At 39.7% G+C, this 20,428-nt stretch overlaps 1 protein-coding gene across 4 annotated transcripts in view; it reads right to left on the bottom strand.

Annotated features, from left to right (window-relative positions):
• Window positions 1-20,428, bottom strand: part of LOC120789391 (kelch-like protein 29) — a 182,967-nt gene that overhangs the window by 150,554 nt on the left and 11,985 nt on the right. Inside the window, exon 1 of one of the 4 annotated variants that reach the window (XM_040126069.1) lies at window positions 5,026-5,110. The exons of the other annotated variants lie outside the window; for them this stretch is intronic. The gene's annotated coding sequence lies outside the window, so the exon portion shown is untranslated. Of the gene's footprint in view, window positions 1-5,025; window positions 5,111-20,428 lie in introns of those variants that run through there. 4 annotated transcript variants of the gene reach the window in all.

Genomic DNA, 20,428 nt, shown 5'->3' with positions numbered 1-20,428 from the left:
CAGATACAACTCATGGCCACAGCTGAGAAGGTCACACTCAGTGCCACAGTAGAGTCTAATTAACATGTATTAAATGGTTCGAACCATCTTCATTTGCATCCACCTCTGCTCTTTCCCTGCCATTCTTTGCTCAGAAGTTTTTCTGGGCAAAGATCAAACGTGGCAATGGATGTGTGGGTCCAATGAAAGTTCTTATGAGCTCATGAGAAAATGTATTTCCACTGCTTCTTTAAAATGCAGACTTGCTGCATTCTGATGCAGGAGCTCAGTGCGTTGGATTCTTGGAGTCTATAATGCATGCATGAAGTACAGCGAGTACCGTTTCAACTGGTGTTTTTGCTTTGCTGGCTCTCTGTGAGGTTTTTGTGATGAAAACATTCAGCTTAAAAACCAAAACTGCACCAAAATTTGTTGTAATACAACCAAAATCTACATGTTAAATGGCCCGCACATAATGTAACATACGTAAATATGTTACACTTTAAGTATGATGATTTCCTATTAGCTTGACTCCATGACAGTGTTTCCTCCCTTGGGGTTAAAGGGTCACCCTGAACAGTTGCATTCAAATATAGGGAGGGCGTGTCTGGTTTCCCACTTTTTTCTGAGTCAGCTATATGTGAATCGGAGGTTCAGTCAAAATAACAGACATCCTCATAAGCTGTGGTAACTTGTCAGTAAAATGTGATGGATACCTTGGCATCACTTATTATGAGCTTTGTTGCACTGGCAATCCATCCCAAGCACCTGCACTAAAAGTTAGAAGAATAATATGGTGAAGGCTATTGAGATTGCTTAAAAGTAAATTGTTTAAAGATTAAAGATCTGTCTGGAATCTATCAACACATGATGTTAGCTACTTTACTTCACTGTGATATTACCAAACACAGACCAAAGACAAAGCAACCTGCGTCAGCACTATTAGCTACTAAAACCCACTCAAATAAAAACTTACTCAACTAATTATGTCAAAAATGCTGAGACAGGTTGAAACATGATGAGGATTGGTGCCATGGGAGACAAAGTGGAGGTGGAGGGGGTTAGCTAGTATAATAAACACATCAAATAGCCAAGAGCCATCTTCAGTACAATAATGCAATAATGAGGAAATTCAATCAGCAGCACTGGCACTGTCTGGACTACATGACTTTTACTCATCTGATATTGTAGGGGAGCCTTTTATGCTACTGTTTTCTTATTTCCTACTGCAAGTCAAAATACAGAATTTAGCATAGCCAAAGCTAGAGTAAATATTAATTAATTTAAAAGTATTGATTACTCCGCTGCACAACACACAACTCTGGTGGCCACATGAGCCGGCCAGTATCTCTTAATTTTAGAAGACCGGAATATGAGGAAAACTCACAATAATGCAGGAGCAGGGGAGTGAAAATTAGAAGGGTTCTCTTTGAAATTCAAGAATCATTGAAACCAAAAGAAAATAAACACACCGTTCTACATTATTTCTTGTCACACAGAAGCAATGAGTGGGAGAGATTTACAATAGGTAGAGTAAGACCTGCTGATATAACTACCTTCCATGGGGCGTTTAGTCTAGAAATCTTGCTGTAAAAGAACCTCTACATTTAAGGATGACTGCAGTATGAGTAGTTAGTGAGGCATATTGGATTTAATCAACCATAAAGCAGAGATGTGGGTGAAACACTGACAATTATGCATTTTAATGCAGTTGACAGAGGCACACAAGTTTAAGATCTCGCAACCTGGTGGTAGTTTTGTTTTAATGACATTCTGACATTCAGTCTCAGTTCCCTGGAATAGGAAATCCTGATGTTCAAAGAGATTTTTGCTTGTAGTCAAAGAACATAATTCTGAGGTAGTGCAGGCTTGATCAGTGAAATGCACAGTGGGCGTTAGGCTACACTCGCAGATTGGATACCCTCAGGATATTCAACTAATTTTTTTTTTTTTTTACACTGTGATCTCATGATCATTTCTCTAAATGACACTGAAATATTATCAGGGGCCCAGGGACTGACGTTACTTCCTAATACTGAACCCTATCAGCTTTTGCAGTTATAGCGTGGCTCTCCAGCATATTCTTGGGAAACATACATTTTCCCTGGCTGAGTTGAGCCCCTCTAACATATTGACATTTAAAAGTTTTGCTTTGCACGCTCATTATTCCCTCCACAATTTACACACGTAAGCAAAAAAAATGTTAAAATACTAGAAAATTGAACCATTTTTCTTCCTCATCTGTTGAACCTCAAAGGGATTCTTGTGTTAATTAAAATTGTTATGGTGGCTTCTCGGTGGCTGGACAGCAACTATGGTGGCTGTTTCGTGGCCATGGAGATGGCAAATGAAGGAGAGAGCATTTCTCATATACCAAAGACACAAAAAAACAGTCTGATGAAAGGTGGTTCACACTGTCCATAATTTTTGCTACGGTTTATGAATATCTCAGGAGATGAAAGACATACGGCTTGAGGGGAGCAGCAGATGGAAAAACTCCATTATATCTCAAGAGGTACAAATACTCTCTCACACACACTCACTCTCTGAAGTACACAAACCAAGCAAAGGATCAGATACACACAGGATTTTCAATTTGCAATCAGACCCAGCATGGTGAACTCCCTGTGTTCGCCTCCACTGTCCCTTGTCCCTTGTATTTGCCATCAAAGTTCTGGCCTGCCACAAAAGCCAAATTCTCTATGACATAGTGGAGATTGCTCTGTCGAAAATGCAATCAGCCAGAGCCGCCTCAAGTGCTGATGGTTACTTACTGTGGTTTAGGAAAAGACAATGACTTGTCAGTTTTGCACCGATTGGCTCCATCAAGGGACAAGCAAATAGGGGACCTGAAGAAGTCACAGCGCAGGCCTGCATCCTCCAAATCTGAATCGGTCAACATTCTTGAATGTTAAGTTTGTTGCAGAGGATAACTCATCAGAAAGTTAACTTTCTGTTAAGGTGGTTATGTCATGGTGTTCATGCATATTGATATAGAACGGAGATTAAAATTTCTTTCAAAAAAAAAAAAATCTAATTCAAAATGAGAGATTGCTGTGTGCAGTATGATCTTTGCTATGCTTTTTTGTTTACAATCAAAAACTTTGGCTAAGATGCCATTCACTGACTGACACCATCTGTCATCACTTCTTATCCTATTTTATTTACCTATTCAAATTCTCTCTCTCATCCCTCATTTCCTCAGTCACCTAAAAAACAGACTGCAAAGGTAATTGAAAGTGTGCAGTCAACCATACAATATGTGGCTCGTAGAGAGAGTAACAAAGGGGCCACATGAAAATATGGTGCATTAACTGTCACAGAGTTGGTTGAGTCAGCCTAAACCACAAAAAACTTGTCACACAGCTGCGCCAACCAGGATTACCCTTTACTCTCTGCAAATGCACTGTCAATATTGGTCTGAGTATGTTAAGCACACTAAAATATATAAAACAGACAAAGACAATAAGACAATAGTGGACTGAGACAGTTTGAAAAGGGAGTGCCTTACAACAAGTACAGACTGGATTTTATACCTTTTAGTCTCATACGATGTCCAATGTCAAAACATATTAGCACACTCTTTAGGTTGGCTAAAGGAGATAATTATGAAGTGCCTTCTTTACTGTTCGCCTTCTGGGATTACAGAAGACAACCTGCCCTGGTGAAAACGCTGCTTCATAAATAGAAATGTTGTTCATGATGCAGAAGTCTTGTAAAAAATGGATAGTTTGCGGTTAGATCCCATTAAAAATGTAGGAGGGAAGGGGTCACCGGGAGTTTGTTTCAAACAAAAATAGGCTAAATCTACATGGAGCAATAGAAAAAACCTGTGTCATATGACCTTCCATTTCCTGTCAGTTCATAAGAATACAATCACATATCATACTCCAGAAGTAAAGTGCTGACTGGCCGATGTTGCTTCTGTCAACCTTCATCCATGTTAATTAACAGGGGTCTGGGTTCATTCTCTGCGGCTCAAGCAAACACACACTAGCTAGGAATAGGCGTGTTTCCAGGCCTTTGCCCTGGAAACAGTCATTAAAAAATCATGGGTCCCTGTGCTGAGCTGTGCCCTGCTAGGCTGGGCCAGGCTGCTTCAGCCTTAGTGCTCATCACCACAGGGGTCAGGTAGAGTGCAAGGCTGCTCCTCAGTTACAGAACCATTTCATCGTCACCACATGTCAGCATCAGCACACACCACGGTACAAAAAAGGCACAAACACACATACACATTCACCTCACTTTAACTCTGCTGGCTTGTCTGCATGGAGTAAGGTCACATCACGGTCACTGAGCGGTTTGACATGTCACAGAAACACAGGATGGGCTCTTCCTATTTTTTTTTTTTTTTTTGGGGGGAATGCTGATTGCATAGTCTTCTTAAGGAGCATGCATGTCAGTTCAATGTATCTGTCTGGTGAGTATGTAAGCTGGTTATGTGAAGGTCACAAAACAAAGCACGTGAAAGAGGAAGCAGCCTCTGCACTCTTGTCGGGCGAGTGGTGTGTGTGTGTGTGATTGATCAGTCACAATGGAGGAGCCCTTTAGATTGTAACTAAAAAGTCAAAGTAATTATTAACAGGGGCATATATAGAAAAAAAATTGATATATGGATTGTGACTGAAAGACTTAAACCACCGTTTTGTCACACAATAAGCAGGTAATGGGCACAATATTTACCAAACAGAGACATCCTGCTGTAGTCTTTGTTGCTGCGGATGTTCCTGCTGTCCAATCTCGAACATGTACCAATGGATTTGCAATTTCCAATCAATTATGTTCTGTTAGTTCTACACTTTACTTTCAGAACCTCCACACCAGTAAGAGGATGAAGAGGTGCTCACAAGTGCTGGGTGCACTGCCCCTCGGCAGGCTTCTAGATGTTCGGCTGATCAGAAGAAAGTGGGCTTTTAAGGAGGGCTCTTAAGGAGACCTGAGCTAATATTGCCTGTTTCAGTCAGAGGCTCAACTGAGGAGCTGCATAACAGGCAGTTTGAGATAAATAAGAACTTTTTTTTAAAACTGTGAATCATGCAAACTTACTCTAGTGGAGTCTTGGTTTAAGGAGCCACTCTCCAATAAAAATATAGGGCTGGAAATGAGCATAATAGGTCCCCTTTAAGAGATCTGAATCTTGATGTTTGGCTTCTTCCCACGCTTTTTTTTTCCCTGCAGAGATTACAATGGAAAGCACACATTTTAAAGCAAGTCATGAAATGGTGCATTTTTCCTCCACAATGTGGGGGTGGGAAGAGTTCAGCTCTTTCTCTCACAGAGCAAAATATAAACAATGTAGCAAGTCAACTAGTATTTCTTTGTGCTTATAATACATCTAAGTTGATCTATAACCGTATCTGGTGAAATACTGACGATCCAATGATGGATATTTCTGGTCTTGAAGATGAGCATAAAAATTATTTTTATGACTGAAATATCTCAGCAACTATTAGATGAATTGCCATGAACTTTGGTGCAGACATTCATCATCACTGTCAGGATGAATTATAATTATTTTGGTAATTCCCTGACTTTTTATCTTGTATCATCAGGTCAAAATTTGAATTTGTTCAATACTTTGGTTTATGAACAAATACCTGAAAAACTTATGACTTTCTAATTTGTCTCAGCTGTACTTTGTGCTTAGTGCTATTTTACAATTGTTAGCATGCTAACATGCTAAACTAAAATTGTGAACTTAGTAAACATTATACCCGCTAAACATCAACATGTTAAGCATTGTCACTGTGCATGTTAGCATAGTTTTGTTTTTGCTTGAAGAATGGACAAATGATTAATCAATTAGTAACACTAGTTATAGAGGCTTCAAATGAAAAGAACCTTATCTGTCCCAAATTCCTCCAACCTGCAGATCCCGGATCAATGATCAATTAAATTCCTTACATCCTTCTATTACCCAGGTGTGTTTCTCTGCACTACACACACCTTCCTAGCACTGCCCTCAAACCCCAAGGCAAGCATCTTGCACACTCAACACATAACTGGCAATGAACTGAATCAGTGAAGTGATGAATGACTTCCAATACACTGTGGACTCAGCGAATGTTAAGTATACAAAATATTCTCATTAGCTGGTTGAGAGATCACACACACTCTGGCAGCAGTGCCACCACCCTTAACCGCCTGAGCCCGAGGCAGTCCAAAACAACCCCCTCCAAACCCCTATCACACTTGTGCTTTCTTTTCTTCCTGCCTTCATCACCCTTCTCTTTTTCTGCCTTGATCCATTTGTTGTTCGTCTTCAGGCACTGGAACGACAGGCTACACCAGCGTCAGGGCTGTCGTACATGTCTCTTTCAAAGCAGAAGCAGCAGGGCACTGGTGATGGACAGTCACCCGATCTGTTGTAACTGGTGCTCCCCTTTGGGACCACTGATCTGGCCTGTTAGCACAAGATTCAAGATTAACGAAACCAGCTGTCCCTACAAAATGCAGTGACTTGACTTCTGCTCTATCCTTGACCTATGCTGTATCCACTATCATTACATTGTAATAATTCAAGTCTTTTCCTGAAACATTTAATAGCAAATGATAGTTTTACACTGAATTGAAAATTTTTATTCAAATTTGCATTATTTTGTTTCTAAAGTTTCTTTCCTCTCCTCCCCTAAAGACAAACAGTAATAAGACACATTTGGCTCTTTTTTCTGCAGCATCATGCTGCCAACGACGGGTCTGTTTAGGAGGAAGGTCCGGGATAAAGAGAGAAAAGGAGCAGGAGAGACGCACAGAGCACAGAACTAAGAGCTCAGAGCTCAGGGCAGAGGTGGCTCCTTGCCATCCATCTCTGGTTTCAGGATTCAGAGAGTGCTGACAGGTCTAGGTCCCCCGGTGCAGGCCTCTGGGCTGTAACCACGGATACCCAGACAAACCAAGAGCTGTCACTCAAGCAGTACCAGCTAGACAGAGTCACAGGAGATAGGAAAACAGGATAGCGAGACACCAGGGGTGTGTGTACGTGCTTATACCTGTGTGTGTGTGTATGTTTTACAGAATACAAGACGGGAAATGCAAAAGCTGCAAGTGCAGACAGTTGCTGTTCTAGTGAGATATCATCAGTCACTCTTGGGACACACACATACGGACGACACACGGAAAACAAATTCTTGATAGTGAAGAAGGTTTTGGGAAACTCCAGACTTAGACACACACAGACATGCTGATAAAAGCAAACTGTCACTTCGTTTTTGCAGCTGTCTAAATCTCCTTGAAATTGTTTTCACAAGTGTGCCCTTTCTTTAGCAAGCACCACCACGATTCGTTGAGGACAAATAAAGAAGACTGTGAAGTGGGCACAGCAAAACAATAAGAGATGGTAAAGAAAACTGATTTTGAATGTGTGAATTATCAGGTTCAATTCCAGGGCAGGCAACTGTTTACAAATGAAAAAATGCACTGGTGGGGAAAAATTAAAGTTTTGAAATTGATCCCTCCTTTCAGGATACTGTTCACATCTTAAAAAAAAAAAAAAAAAAAAAAAAAAATGCTGTTTTTCTCCAAAGGCAATTATTGATTTGTATGCTACAATATACAGCAACTTTTCCAAGGTTTTCAAAGTAAACTCATCATAGAGCTTATCTAGCGGGTGAGAACAAGTACAACACAAAAAACAAAACAAAAAAGTTTCCACGAAAACAGCCAACAAAGAGCATGTACTTCTGTAATGTTTGCACACTGATGAATTGCAGAAGAATAACAGATTATTCCAATCTCCACCTTGGTGAAGTCAGAGGGACTATTCTCTTTGTTCTACACCCTGACATTGATTTCTCCCAGTGGCAAAGTGTGGGATGCTTGAAGGTTAGACACACACAAACTATGTAGATAAATGACTCCTGAGCTCTGGAGTTTGATCCAAATGAAGCAATGATGTAGCTCACTGGCCCGGGCCCACATTGAAGTAAAGAGTATGCTAGTAAAATGTGCTTTCACTGAGTCAGAGAGAGAGAGAGAGAGAGAGAGAGAGAGTGTGTATGTGTGTGTGTGTGTGTGTGTGTGTGTTCTTCTGTCTTTGTGAGGACCCATTTGTGTTTTAGACACTGGAAGCGAGGATATTTTTGGGAAAGTGATGACATTTTGGCCAGTCCTCACAACATTAAAGGTCTGTTTGAGGGTTACAGTTAGCTTTAGGTTAGGGTAAGGGGCTAATGAATATATTAGTTCAATGACTGTCCTCACAAAGATAGAAGTACAAGTACAGTGTGTGTGTCTGTGTGTGCGTGTGCACACACGCATATAAATATTTGTGCTATACTCCCAACACTATACTGGTGAGATAGAGAGCAAATAAGAGGGAGTCAAACAGCCTTGGTATTTTGTAATGACCAGATCTTTAACACTTTGTTACACAGTAGCACACTAGTCTGCCGTTACAAAAAGGGGGGAAAAAAAAAAAAGAAAAAAAACTAATGACCTTTGATCACATGACCAAATTTGTGGCATTACAGACATGGCTAGTCCTAACTGAGCCATGTTTTCCCTGTTAATATGACAAAATATGCTTCAGAAGACGCTGTGTAGTTTCTGAGAGTTGTGGTTCTCATTGCAGCATATTCTATTAAAACAGACATTCAAACAGCATACACAACTACTGATATGCCACTAATATTTGTATATATTTCTAGGGCTGGGCTATGTCAATATGGCATATGACGATGTCTACAGTGAAACATTGCGATGGACAATGACAATGGGAAGGGGTTAAATGTGCAGAGTGAGACATGGTGAGAGAGAGCGAAAAACTTTGTAGCTAACTTTTAATCCTCGGTTTCGTGATACAAATAAAAGATTTGCCCCCTGATCTACTTAGGCAATAGCAAACCAGGTAGATTTAGAAAAATTATTTGTTTGTTTGCACCTAAATTTAAAACATGCTCTCACTGGGCGGTATATGGTGTGATTAAATAAGCTGTAGTTATAAATATATTTTTCTACATTATAGCAGAAACATTGTGTGTGTACATGAGTGTGATGGGAGAAATATTTGTGTTTTTCTCCTTTCTCAAGCCAATGCCAATCGGTGTTCTTGGCTGTGCAGTCTAGCAAAACTGGCCTGAAAGGTTTGGAAACATTTCCCCCTTGCAAACAGGGGCAAATCAATAATGTCTTGGTTTAAGGAGCCACTCTCCATACGAAGGTAAGCTGACTCAGCATGCCCAGCAGCCAAAGGGTGTAGAGAGAGGGAAGTGGGGATGGAAATGATTGCTTTACAAGCGGTAAAATGCATGGTGGTGTTGAGAAACCTCTGTGGACACTGCGCTACACGGCTTCTCAATCCTCTAGTGGAGAAGTGGGATGGAGGGGGAAAGGAGAGCGCATGCATACACACTTGGCTTGTAAATACAATAGCATTCTCTCTCTTGAGCTGCAAGTGCAATTCAGCTGTATTCCTTTCTCTTTTTCTCTTTCATACGTGCTCTCTGTCAATCTGCTCCAATACAGTAACCGGGCAAGCCCTGGTTTAGCCTTTGCCAAGTCAATCACAGCTCTACATTAGCATGGTGGAGACAAAGACCGTAGGAAACTTCCTATCTTTACCTTCTCTCTAGTTTATTTACTCTTCCAGGTCTTTCCAGCTGTTACTTTGCTGATAATGTGCTGATACACTGTGTTGTGATAGGGCAGGAGGATGGACGAGGTGAGGGCGGACATTGCAGGGTGCTCTGACGTCCTTCAGGCGCAGCAAAGATTCTGCTGCAGCAGCCGTTGCTGGCAGTGGAGAGAAGACTGTATTATCTCTCATTAGAAGTCCTGAAGGTCTGAATCATCTCTCATCTCTACCTACACATCCCATGTATTGTCTCTCCTCTCTTTGTTTCTTGAGCCCTGATTCTAGCTTCAATTCACTTATTCCATTTGTAGTTTATACAGTATAAATATTATACAACCGTGGGTGTTTGTGCATGGGTACTTTCTTGACTAAAATGTCCATATCCATGTTTGCAATGCAAGTCTCCCAACCTGTCTTACATTTGGTAGATAAAGGACCATACTGATAATTATGTATGTTTGGGCCCATTAATTGTAAATTATTGCAAAGCAATTTACTTACCATAGGTTTACACTGATTATCTATCCTCCAGGGAGCCATTGGTTTATATTTACTTCAGTTCACTTTGAAAATCTACTTGTATAACCTTGATTCAGATGTGTCATCCATTACAGTGAACATCTTTTTGGTTTGTTTTTTTACCATAGCCATGCTATTGTTGTGTGATAAGGCAGCTGAGAGCAGGGACCATTATGAATCTCATTTTGAAATCTCTTCTTGTTGTTTTGTGGTCGAGGACACAACATTCTAACATTTAGGACCTGGATGCTAAAAAACACTGCATTAATGAGCTATGTTGTAAGAAAATCAAACCCAGAGGAGAAATGAATATTCCACTCTGAAAACTCATGTGAATTTAGTCATTTTTTATATTGAAAAGTCTGGTGTTGAACAGATGACTCTTAAATTTCAGATCTTAGAAAGTCCTTAAACATACCAGGCAGACTCCACCTAAGGTCACTTCTGCTACTGCTACTGCTGGTGGGGGGCAGGGAAGGTAGTGGTTGCGTTTTGGCATCAGTGTCAGCAGCAGGAAGCATTGCACTTAACATGCTTAAGGTTGACACGATTGGATAAAGCAAACCTGGAAAGAAATGGTTCTTAGATTTTAGACTGATAGGCTAATAGAGCCAAGCATGAAAACCAATGATTGAATAAGAGTCCTGTGACTCTTGCTGAGAGGGAATAATAAAATTAAGGGGTAGGGCACAGTGAGTGAAGTTGTAACTTTGATGAAAACTAAAGGCAATGAAATGTTCGCTGTAATGACTTATTTCAAGCTCAAGTATATATTTCTGCAAGTTGATTTTCCGAACTGAAACTAATGGAAACCAGTGGATCCGTACAAGGATGGGAATCAATTCAAAACTTGCAGTATTCAGTGTTTTGGTGTTGTATACGTAGTTTTCAAGTTAATGGTCTTAAACATGGAAAACACTGGTATGACCATTTAAGTATCTGTTCCTGAAGACATGAAAGCTATGCTGCAGCAGTGGTAATCCAGTATATCTCTGGGGCTGAAGGTGAGCGGCTGTTTTCCTCTCCAACAGCTGTAGGAGGTGGTTGTGCGGTGCTCTGCACACTGTGCGGTGACAGTAAAAAAAAAAAAAAAAAAAAAAAAAACATTCTGGCACAAGGCTTCCAAATCAGCAGTGCGAGAATGGCAGCAGTGGCCATTTTGTAATCTAATACAGAGTGAGGAACAGAAAATATTAGGGAATGCTCTTTGTGACAAGCTGAATGCGGTAACGCGTCCCTGTCTATCATTTAAATGAAATGCTTAATGACATATGCACTGCAATATGTCGGAAAGTAATAGCCAACTGCCACATCTCCGCCAGCATTTTGTAGTAGGTTAAAGCAGGTCTACTGTGGTGCAATGTGATAAAAAAGCAAGAAAAAAAGACCCCATAAATGTGATGGTGTGAAAATACTTTGTTTACATTATGTATATGAAGAAAAAAACAAAAAACACCCCATATGGCAGCAGCTCTAAATAAAGCATGAGCCCTGTATGGTTGGCTTTCCTCTCCATTTCTAGGATGATAAAATCATGCAGCCTGGCTACAGCAAGTTGTTGTCAGTGCACTTGGTGCACATAGCCCTTTTAGCAGCTGTCTGCTCTGGTGAGGGCTAGATGAGCCAACGGAGGTGAATATATTACTCTCACTCAGTGAATGTCACAAATGCCATTTCCAGCTGCTGAATGTCACAGAGACTGTTGGGGTGACTGTTAACACTGAGGGGCACGGTGACATCTTTATTCCCACCGTTAACATCCTGAATCCCTGCTTTTTGAATAACAAACAAAATCACACTTTCTATAGGCCAAATAATTATCACTAAAACAAGACAGACTGAAGTCAATTTGTGGGTGTATTTCTGCTGATTACTGCTGGAACTTTGGGGACGTCCACTCGACTACATAATGTATAGTGCTTTTTCAACTGAATGAGAGGCCTTGATATTGATTTTTGAAGTGAGCAGAAATAATAGTGTAGGAATTTAATACTTTATTACTATAAACCAACAAACATTACAGGAACAGCTTCTGTCTGGGATATTATCTAATGGTGGAGAGCCTACCATTTTTAATGAGTGACTCCTTCAGCTAGCAAAGCCTAGCAGGAATGCACACAGGAAAAAGAAAGAGAGCAGAACAAAAACTGAAGAAACCAAAGCACATCTCTCTAACACACTCCCCTGCGTCTGTGAAGTTCATCCTTTTCAGCACAGTCATCAAGGGCTAGCTGCTGCTGAGTGCTGGTAGGTGATGCCGATTATTTCCCACATCTTCAGACGTAAATGTTTGACGATATCATTCTCCTCCAGCTATCCATACCTCTCGTTCAGCTATCAGTATTTACTGCTATATATGTAATTGTTAATTTAGTAAGAAACACTAATTGAGGCTAACAGAGGATCAGAGTGCCAAAAGTCATTTTATTGCAAAATCATATGATTCTGATTGGGAAATATATGTTACACTTGACAGAGAGAGTAAGCTCCAGGTTAAACTGATCTTTGTTTTGGATTCAAGACTGATTTAATTATTTTTTCCAAAAAGATTAAAGTTCTTTTTAATTGGGTTTTTTACCAAATCTGAATAACCTGTATAATTGGTTGAACTATTCTGGGTAAGTGTTAAAGTCAGCCCAGCTTTCAATATAAGTAGTAATTATTCTCTCAGAACATTCAAAGATTATACACAGTAAAGACAACTAATTTCAATCACCTGCCAACACGTTTGACTGTATTTACTCATAAACCACCTATCAATCTCTGTGCTTGCTAAGTCAAATAATGTCTTCAAGCTTTGTGTATCTGTCAAAAAGAAAAACAGGACACTACTTTCCAAGACGAAAAGGGACACTGTGCCAACCAGCATGTACAACAAAAGACAAACAATCTCCAGTAATTGCCTGCCATCAAACAGACAACAGTGATTCCAAATGCAGGAGAGGGGGAGTCCATGCAGCACATATTGTAAACCAGTCAAGGACATTAGAACCATCCATCTTCCAAGAAATCTCAGAGTCACTCAAAGAGAAGAAGCAGGGCCGCTGCTGGTGGCAGTGGGATTGGTGCTGTTGGTGGTGGTGGGGATGAGGTGTTCCCAGCCAGATGCGGATCATTAGAGGTAGACGTGACACACACTAAACAATGAGGAGTTAAAAGACTAGGCTCCCTCTGACCTTTTGAAGGTAAAAGGTGGGGAGGCGTGCACAGGCAAGAGTGGCGCAGGAGCTTATTGATTTCAGACAATTTATCTGTATCACAGGCAACAGCCCACACAGCCTACATGAACAACACTTTCACCTGGCAGGAGTAGGTCTATAGAGTTGAGCTGACAAAAGCAAGAATAGCATGATGTAAACATGGACACACACATCTGATATCCATTAATCCATCTATACATAGGTGGATTAAAGCAATTCACAAGATGTTCAAAGTGAGATAGGATGAATAACTTACATGAATGCATGCTCCCTGTAGGTAGGACAATGCTGAAGAAACAAGTTTGTATGCTACACATTTAGACATTAATAACACAGATACCTCAATACAATGAGATTTCTTCCTCATTCCCAATGTGTAACACATTTCTGGTCAACACTGAAGCTAGGCATTTCATATTGATTAGTTTGTTTCCAGTGCACCGATACCTAATTCATCAACTCTTCGGGTGTATGTGGATGCACATGTATATGTGTGTTTGCGAGTGTTGGAAGGGTAAACCATCAGTCAAAGTCAACACCTCCTTTCACACGATTACCCGAGGAGTTATGATAAAACAAAAGTCTCCTCTAAAAATGAAGCATGCTACTGAGATTCTAGGGACTGAAGCAGCAATCACAGCTCTCTTATCTCCCACTCTTCATGAAAGGTTAAAAAAGGTCTGAGGCTAGCACATGAAAGAATTAAAAGCCTGATGCGATTAAAAGACAAGATGAGAAAAGAAAGAGTTCAGCGCCATTGCCCGTTGCACGTTAGCCTCCTCAATCTTTTAGTGGAAATTGGGTTTGGGGTTGGAGAGTGTTTTTCCCACAGGCACATTGCGGCCTTCTCCACAGATCAGGGATCATCACATCCATGTGCTCCATCCAAACCTAAGCCAACACCATAAAAGAAACAACGTCATCACGGTTTTCCTGGGTCAGTGGCCAGGGGCAGTTTCTGTAAAGTGTTGCTCTTACTCACAGAGGTACTACACTGCTCTGCTGAAACAATCCTGGATATACACGTTCAGCCGCTGATCAGCGCCTCAAATACTCTCTAGCAATGATTCATAGACATTGGTTAATCTTATCAGGGACTGCCTGGACACAGCAGTAATAAACTGGAAATTGTCTAGTGAATCTCATATCAAATCACAACCATGGGGAAACTAAAGCAACACTGACGCTCAGAGCAGGTATGGACCAGTCTATGGGCTGTTCTTGTCAAGAAAAGCTATGAAGTGATGGTGGTAATTAATTACATGATAAACATATTTTAGTAATATCACTAATTAGTTGTAAAACAGCAAGAGTTCCTGACTAATTTTGCTCATTATTTATCTTTTATAATAATTATCTCGAAACCATAGAGAGTGAAGGAATGAGATACACCTGAGATTTTAAGCAGCCATAAATGGCATGAATTTTGATTCAACCTTCAGGTTAATGAGATACAGAAATGTAATATCCTCAGTCTCCACCCCTTTCTTGAAAACTGCTACTGAGACCTGAAACTTTTCTGAACCTAAAGGTTGTTTGACTGGTCACAGGTAGAAAATGAGATTACTGTGAGGACTTGAGTAATGAAGGAAGCTCCGTGTCCTTCCATGATGTGACTCCCCTTTTGCTTCAAAAGAGGTAGTAAAGGCGCCTGCAACAGATATAAAAAATGACTGGCCACTTCAATTAGCCCAATCATAAAATATGATTTGAGGCACATCCATTTAACATGACCTGAAGACGTTGGTAAAAGAACTGTCCTGTTGTTCATTTATTAAACATCACATTCTCTCAAGTTCTCTGTCTGGGTCGCAAGTGACACTTGAATTTAAAAAGAGGGGGTCATTGCATAGATGGACTTCTGTTCTAATATTCAAGAGGCATAGTGTATCTAATCTGAAGGATGCAAGGTGAAAACTAAAATATTTATTCCAAACCTTATTAATTCACTCATTTGTGTGATCTGGTAAAAATAACAATGTAGATTAGATGTGAGAATTTGAATTCTGTGATACTCTAGGCGCTAAAGTCTCTCTTAATGCAGTATTCAGTCGAAACATCAGTTACTTTCAAGCGAAAGATCTCAATATTTTAGCAAATGATGCAGAAAATAAACTAAAAATCTAGTAAAATACCACATATGCAAACATAGCTGACAGTCTATATTTCAAGATGGACCTAAATTATTAGTAATAAATTAACAAGACAAGAGTCCACAGCCCTGCTAGCAGCTCTGTGAGGCTGTACTTAAGCACAGGGGTGCTTTGAGTTAAATGCTAACATCAGGAGGCTAGCATGAAACATGTTCACCCTCTTGACAAACTTAGTTTAGCGTGTTAGCATGTTAACACTTGCTAATTAGCATTTCACATAGAGCTGAGGCTGATGGGAATGTCATGAGCTTTGCAGGTATTTGGTCATAAATCAAAGTACTAAACAACTTAAAACTCTGGTATGATGATGAAGCTCGATGAAAAGTTAAGGCTGATATAAATCATCCATCCATTCATCCATTTGTTTATCAAATTTTATGGTGATCCAATCGATGTCGACTTTTTTTTTTTACAAAAAAACCCAAATGTCAACCTCATGGTGGCGCTGGAGTAAAAGTCAGGGGATCACCGGAGTCATTAGGAATCATGCTCTGGGGAACAGGAAAAACAGAAACAGGAAAATGCATTCCCAAAAATTCATGGCTATCCATCCAGTAAGTGATATGAAAAGTCAGTGGATCACCAAAGAACTTCTGTACGAATCTCATGGCAATCCATCCAGTTGTTTTTTGAGATACTTCAAACTGAACTGTGGTGGTGAAGTGGCGGACTTAACCAACATTGCCGTCCCTTGAACCATACTGTTTCAATTTCTAAAAATCCTTAACTAGATTTGAAACAAACTACATCAGAATCACATCCTCTTAAAAATTAGAAGAAACACATGGAACATTCTGCCTCAACATATATGTGAGCCAATGTTAACTATCAGCTATATGAAACAAAAAAGTTCCTCATTATTGACGACACAAACAGAAGGACCTAACATTTTTTAATCCATATATTTCAGACAGGCGCCTGCATACCAGCAACCATCCTTCAAAATGACTGAACAGTTTGATGTCCTGAGTGAAACCATTTTTGTGTCCATTATCCAGCGTGAACTAGATAGCATCTCACCTCTGGCTGTGCAGTGTTTTGTGGATTATTACAGTAGTTCAAGAGGGTTTACACAACACAGGTGGCCCTCTAAGCAGTGAAACTAACTCTGAATTTATTCTCCTGTTACAATAAAGACCTAGAGATGAGGAAGGGTAATTCTTATGTCACTTTGTGTGTCAGGACAGATTTTGGGGAAACAATTACATTTTATCTACTTTTTCCCTACAGCTCTCCATATAAGAAAATTATCAAGGGTTGATTGAAGCAATTTCATTTTATCTCTCATGCTTTGAGTATTTGAGTTACACATGACCCAGGGAACACAGGACTGCCTGAATAAGCACAAGTCTTTAAAGGTGCTGTTGGGTTGGTGGTTTTTGTGAGAAAATATGCCTCTTTCATTCCCACATCTTTCTTGGTGAAGCGAATCCTATCTACAGACCGATGGGAGTCAACTGGTGATGTCAAATGCAATTACTGGCAATCGGCCTAATAAAAATAAATAACAATTGGCCTATCTCTGAGAATGCTCCTTCGGTTGTTTTCAACAATAATAATAATAATAAAAAAACAGAGTACAATTACAGAATTTCCTCTCCTGCTTAACAAAACACACAGCTGTGTGTCCTATGTATGGGAAACCCTGCATCATCTTCAGCATTGTGTTCCCTCCATGTTGCAGGATAACTTTTTCTTTTCCTTCCCAAGTGACTTTTATTGAGAAATATTTGGAACAATATAATTTGGAAATATAACATGTCTTTAGGGAATGTATTACAACATCCCGTTATTTTGTTCCATGACATAAAAACAAAAATTTTTAATAACTGACAAATGAACATACACGGGATGTTTACTTCATTGGGTATAATGTTGAAGAGTTTGCACAAATTAATAGTTTTTTACATTTTTTATTACAGTTTTTAAGTTCTGTTAGAGTTTGAATATATGCGATTAGATCTGTTAAATATAAGATGGTAATTTCTTTTGGAATTTCATTTTATTAATGTAAAATTTGGCTAAATTGATTACCAAATCAAAGATATATTGATAATTGTTGGAGAAATTAGGATTGTTAGATATTAATAATAAATCATTCTCTTTAAGTAAAATTTCCCTACCAAAAAATGTTTTAAGATCTAACTGGGAATCTGCCCGCAACATTGTCACATGAACACACACAAAAGTGTCCCAGTGTTTCCTCCATATAATTACAAATAGATCATTTGTCTTCTATATTAGGGATATATTTACGAATAATGGAGTTTATTGGTTAATAACTATGTATGATTTTAAATAACAGTTCTTTAACTTTATTATTAGGGAACACATACTTGTAGGGGAGAGTAAATATAGTATTCCAGGTTCGACCATCAAGAGCCTGGTCTGTCCATTAATATTCAATAGGCATTATTGTTCTTGGAATAAGTGAGTTTCTGATAAGTTTTGTTGAATTTGTCTCAAAGATAGAAATGCCATCAACAGTAATGTTGTTTTGCAGGAGAACTTGTGAGCGAGTGGGACCGGGTTTGCACGTAGATGCAGAGCGAGAGTGGGGGGGCGGGGTTGCGCAGAAAGTGTGAGAGAGGAGGGATGCAAACACTGGCACCCCTTTATGAAAAAAAGGGTTATGTAAAGCAATATCAAACTACATCAATATAAACGGTATTGTCTTTCTCCAGCAAAAGATTAATTTACTCACTTCTAGAGCTGTATACTTAAGACTTTAAACTTGATTTTACTGCTGTGAGACTTAACTTACTTGACATCTGACTGCCTAAAGACTTGACTTAAAGGCAAAAACATTTAAGTCTCAAGTTTTGAAAATTTTTTGAATCAATTATTAATCAATAATCCATCATTGTTTAATTGCATTGAAAAGACTTGGTCTCAGGTTTATTAAGAGTCTTAGTTTAGTGTATTATCATTCTAACATTTGTTAATTAGCAGCTGAGGCTGACAGGAATGTCATTAATTTTTAAGTAATTGATCATAAACCCAAGTACTGAACAAATTTAAATTTGACCTGGTGATGATAATAAAAAGTTCAATCATCAAAGTTATTACAGTTCATCCTGGGGTGGGGTGGGGGCCGGATTGTCTCAAATTTCATGGCAATCCAGTACAATAGTTGTCAAGACATTTCAGACAAAACCTCATGGTGGCACTAGAAGAAAAGTCTGGAGATCAGTCATTCGGATTCATCCTTTCAGGACCACTCATCCTCTGTACAAAACTGCATGGCAATCCATCCAAAAGCTGTTAAGATATTTCCGTCTTGACCAAAGTGGAGGATCAATCAACTGACAGATCAACATTGCTTTCCTCAGAGCCATGTCGCTAGCATGGCTAAAAACAGTATTAAACACATCTTTGAAAAGAAAATGTTCAAGTGTGTGCAATTTTAATGCTCAGCATTCACAGACCTGAAGGATCTGCATCTTGACTTGCATTTTGCTTATCAAAGCTTGTGGTTCAACATAAACTTGCTACTAAGGACATGAGAGCTGATCTTGCCTCAAAACTGTTAAAAACAGCTCTGTTAAGGACTTTGAATACATTTTAGTGTCGCCACAAAAAGAGACTTATAGAGCTGACCAAGGAGGACATGCAAACAACAGCAAAGCCACTTTGTTAATGTAGGCAGAAATCTCTCACATAGCTACCTATATAATACTTAAAGATTTAACCTGCTTGATATCATGAGGGCAGTGGGGTGTGCAGTGGGGTGTGCAGTGAACAACAATGAAATTCAGTGAAAGGAAGCTGGTTTGCAGAACCAGGCATAGAGTAAGCAGAGAAACTGAATGAGAAATGTGTCTGAGTCAAAAGCTCATTAGTACCAAGCCTTGATTTGGTTTGAAAAGTGATACCACAGATCTGTGAAGTCTTGGAATTATTCCCACCAATAGCTGTTCCAAAACAATGGGCCTTATGCTATCCAGGGGGTCTGCTTCTATTCAGCTCCCAAGATTCTCCAAACCAAACAGTTTGGGTGACAGCTGGACTTTCGCTCTTTACCATGAAGGGAAGCTTCATTTGGACTGTGCTTGGAATCTGTGACAGTGGGCCAATAGACACAAGATTACAGCCCACCAGGGGATGGAGATGTTGTCAAAAACCTTTGCATGGTCTCACAGGGAGGGGCCAGCAGACTGTTAACTATAGCATCCAAATGCTCATTTGCACCTTGAGGTGTGAATTCCACACCTAGGCATCAGTTGTATATTTCTACTGAACTGCACCAAAACAACTTGAGGCACAAAACTGGGTTATTGTTATTGTTATAGGTCATGAAAAGAGGTCTCTTATTGTAGGAGCAAACGGAGGCCAGTGAGGCTGAAATGTCAAACTGCAGGAAGTATCTTACACTAATGCCTTCTCCAGCTGCTCCACCTTAGCCTTATTGTTCCACTGTGCCTATCCACTGTGCCTAGAAAGACAGTAGGCCATTTGAACAGAGCCTTGGCTGGGGAAAGGGCAGCAAACCTTGGCCCTCACATGCTCCATTAAACCAGGAGCGGAGGGAAAGTATGAGTTCTTGACAGTTCCTGGCTTAGAGCACTGCCGCTGACACAATTACTAGCCCCTTCTCCCTTGTCTGTGCTTTAGTACCTTGTTTAAAATGGCTGCTTGTAGCCACGACTGTGGATGCAAAAAACAGAGAAGCTGCAGACGAAAGGATTGAGCTTTCAAACACCTCAATGAAAAAAAAAAAAACTTAACTTTTCCTACAGATAGCGCGATTATTAATTTGTTTGTTGCATGCAAGCGTGAGAGTCTAAGGCTAGATTTTGGGTTGCTGGGCAGTTTTTGGGATCTGTTCCAGTCCGTTCAAGGTACCAATACTACTGTTGCAATATTAAAGCTTATATAATAAACAAAATTGTGAGGTTTAGTTCTATTAGAACTATCTGTAAAGGTCAATCAGGTTTGCAGAAATACAAGCTACACGGAACAAATGGAAAAAAAATGCCTTGAACCATAACAGACTCACAAACTCA

This window comes from Xiphias gladius, chromosome 4 (genome assembly GCF_016859285.1).
Source record: "Xiphias gladius isolate SHS-SW01 ecotype Sanya breed wild chromosome 4, ASM1685928v1, whole genome shotgun sequence".
Lineage (NCBI taxonomy): Eukaryota > Metazoa > Chordata > Actinopteri > Istiophoriformes > Xiphiidae > Xiphias > Xiphias gladius.
This window is presented reverse-complemented; position numbering and strand designations above follow the sequence as displayed.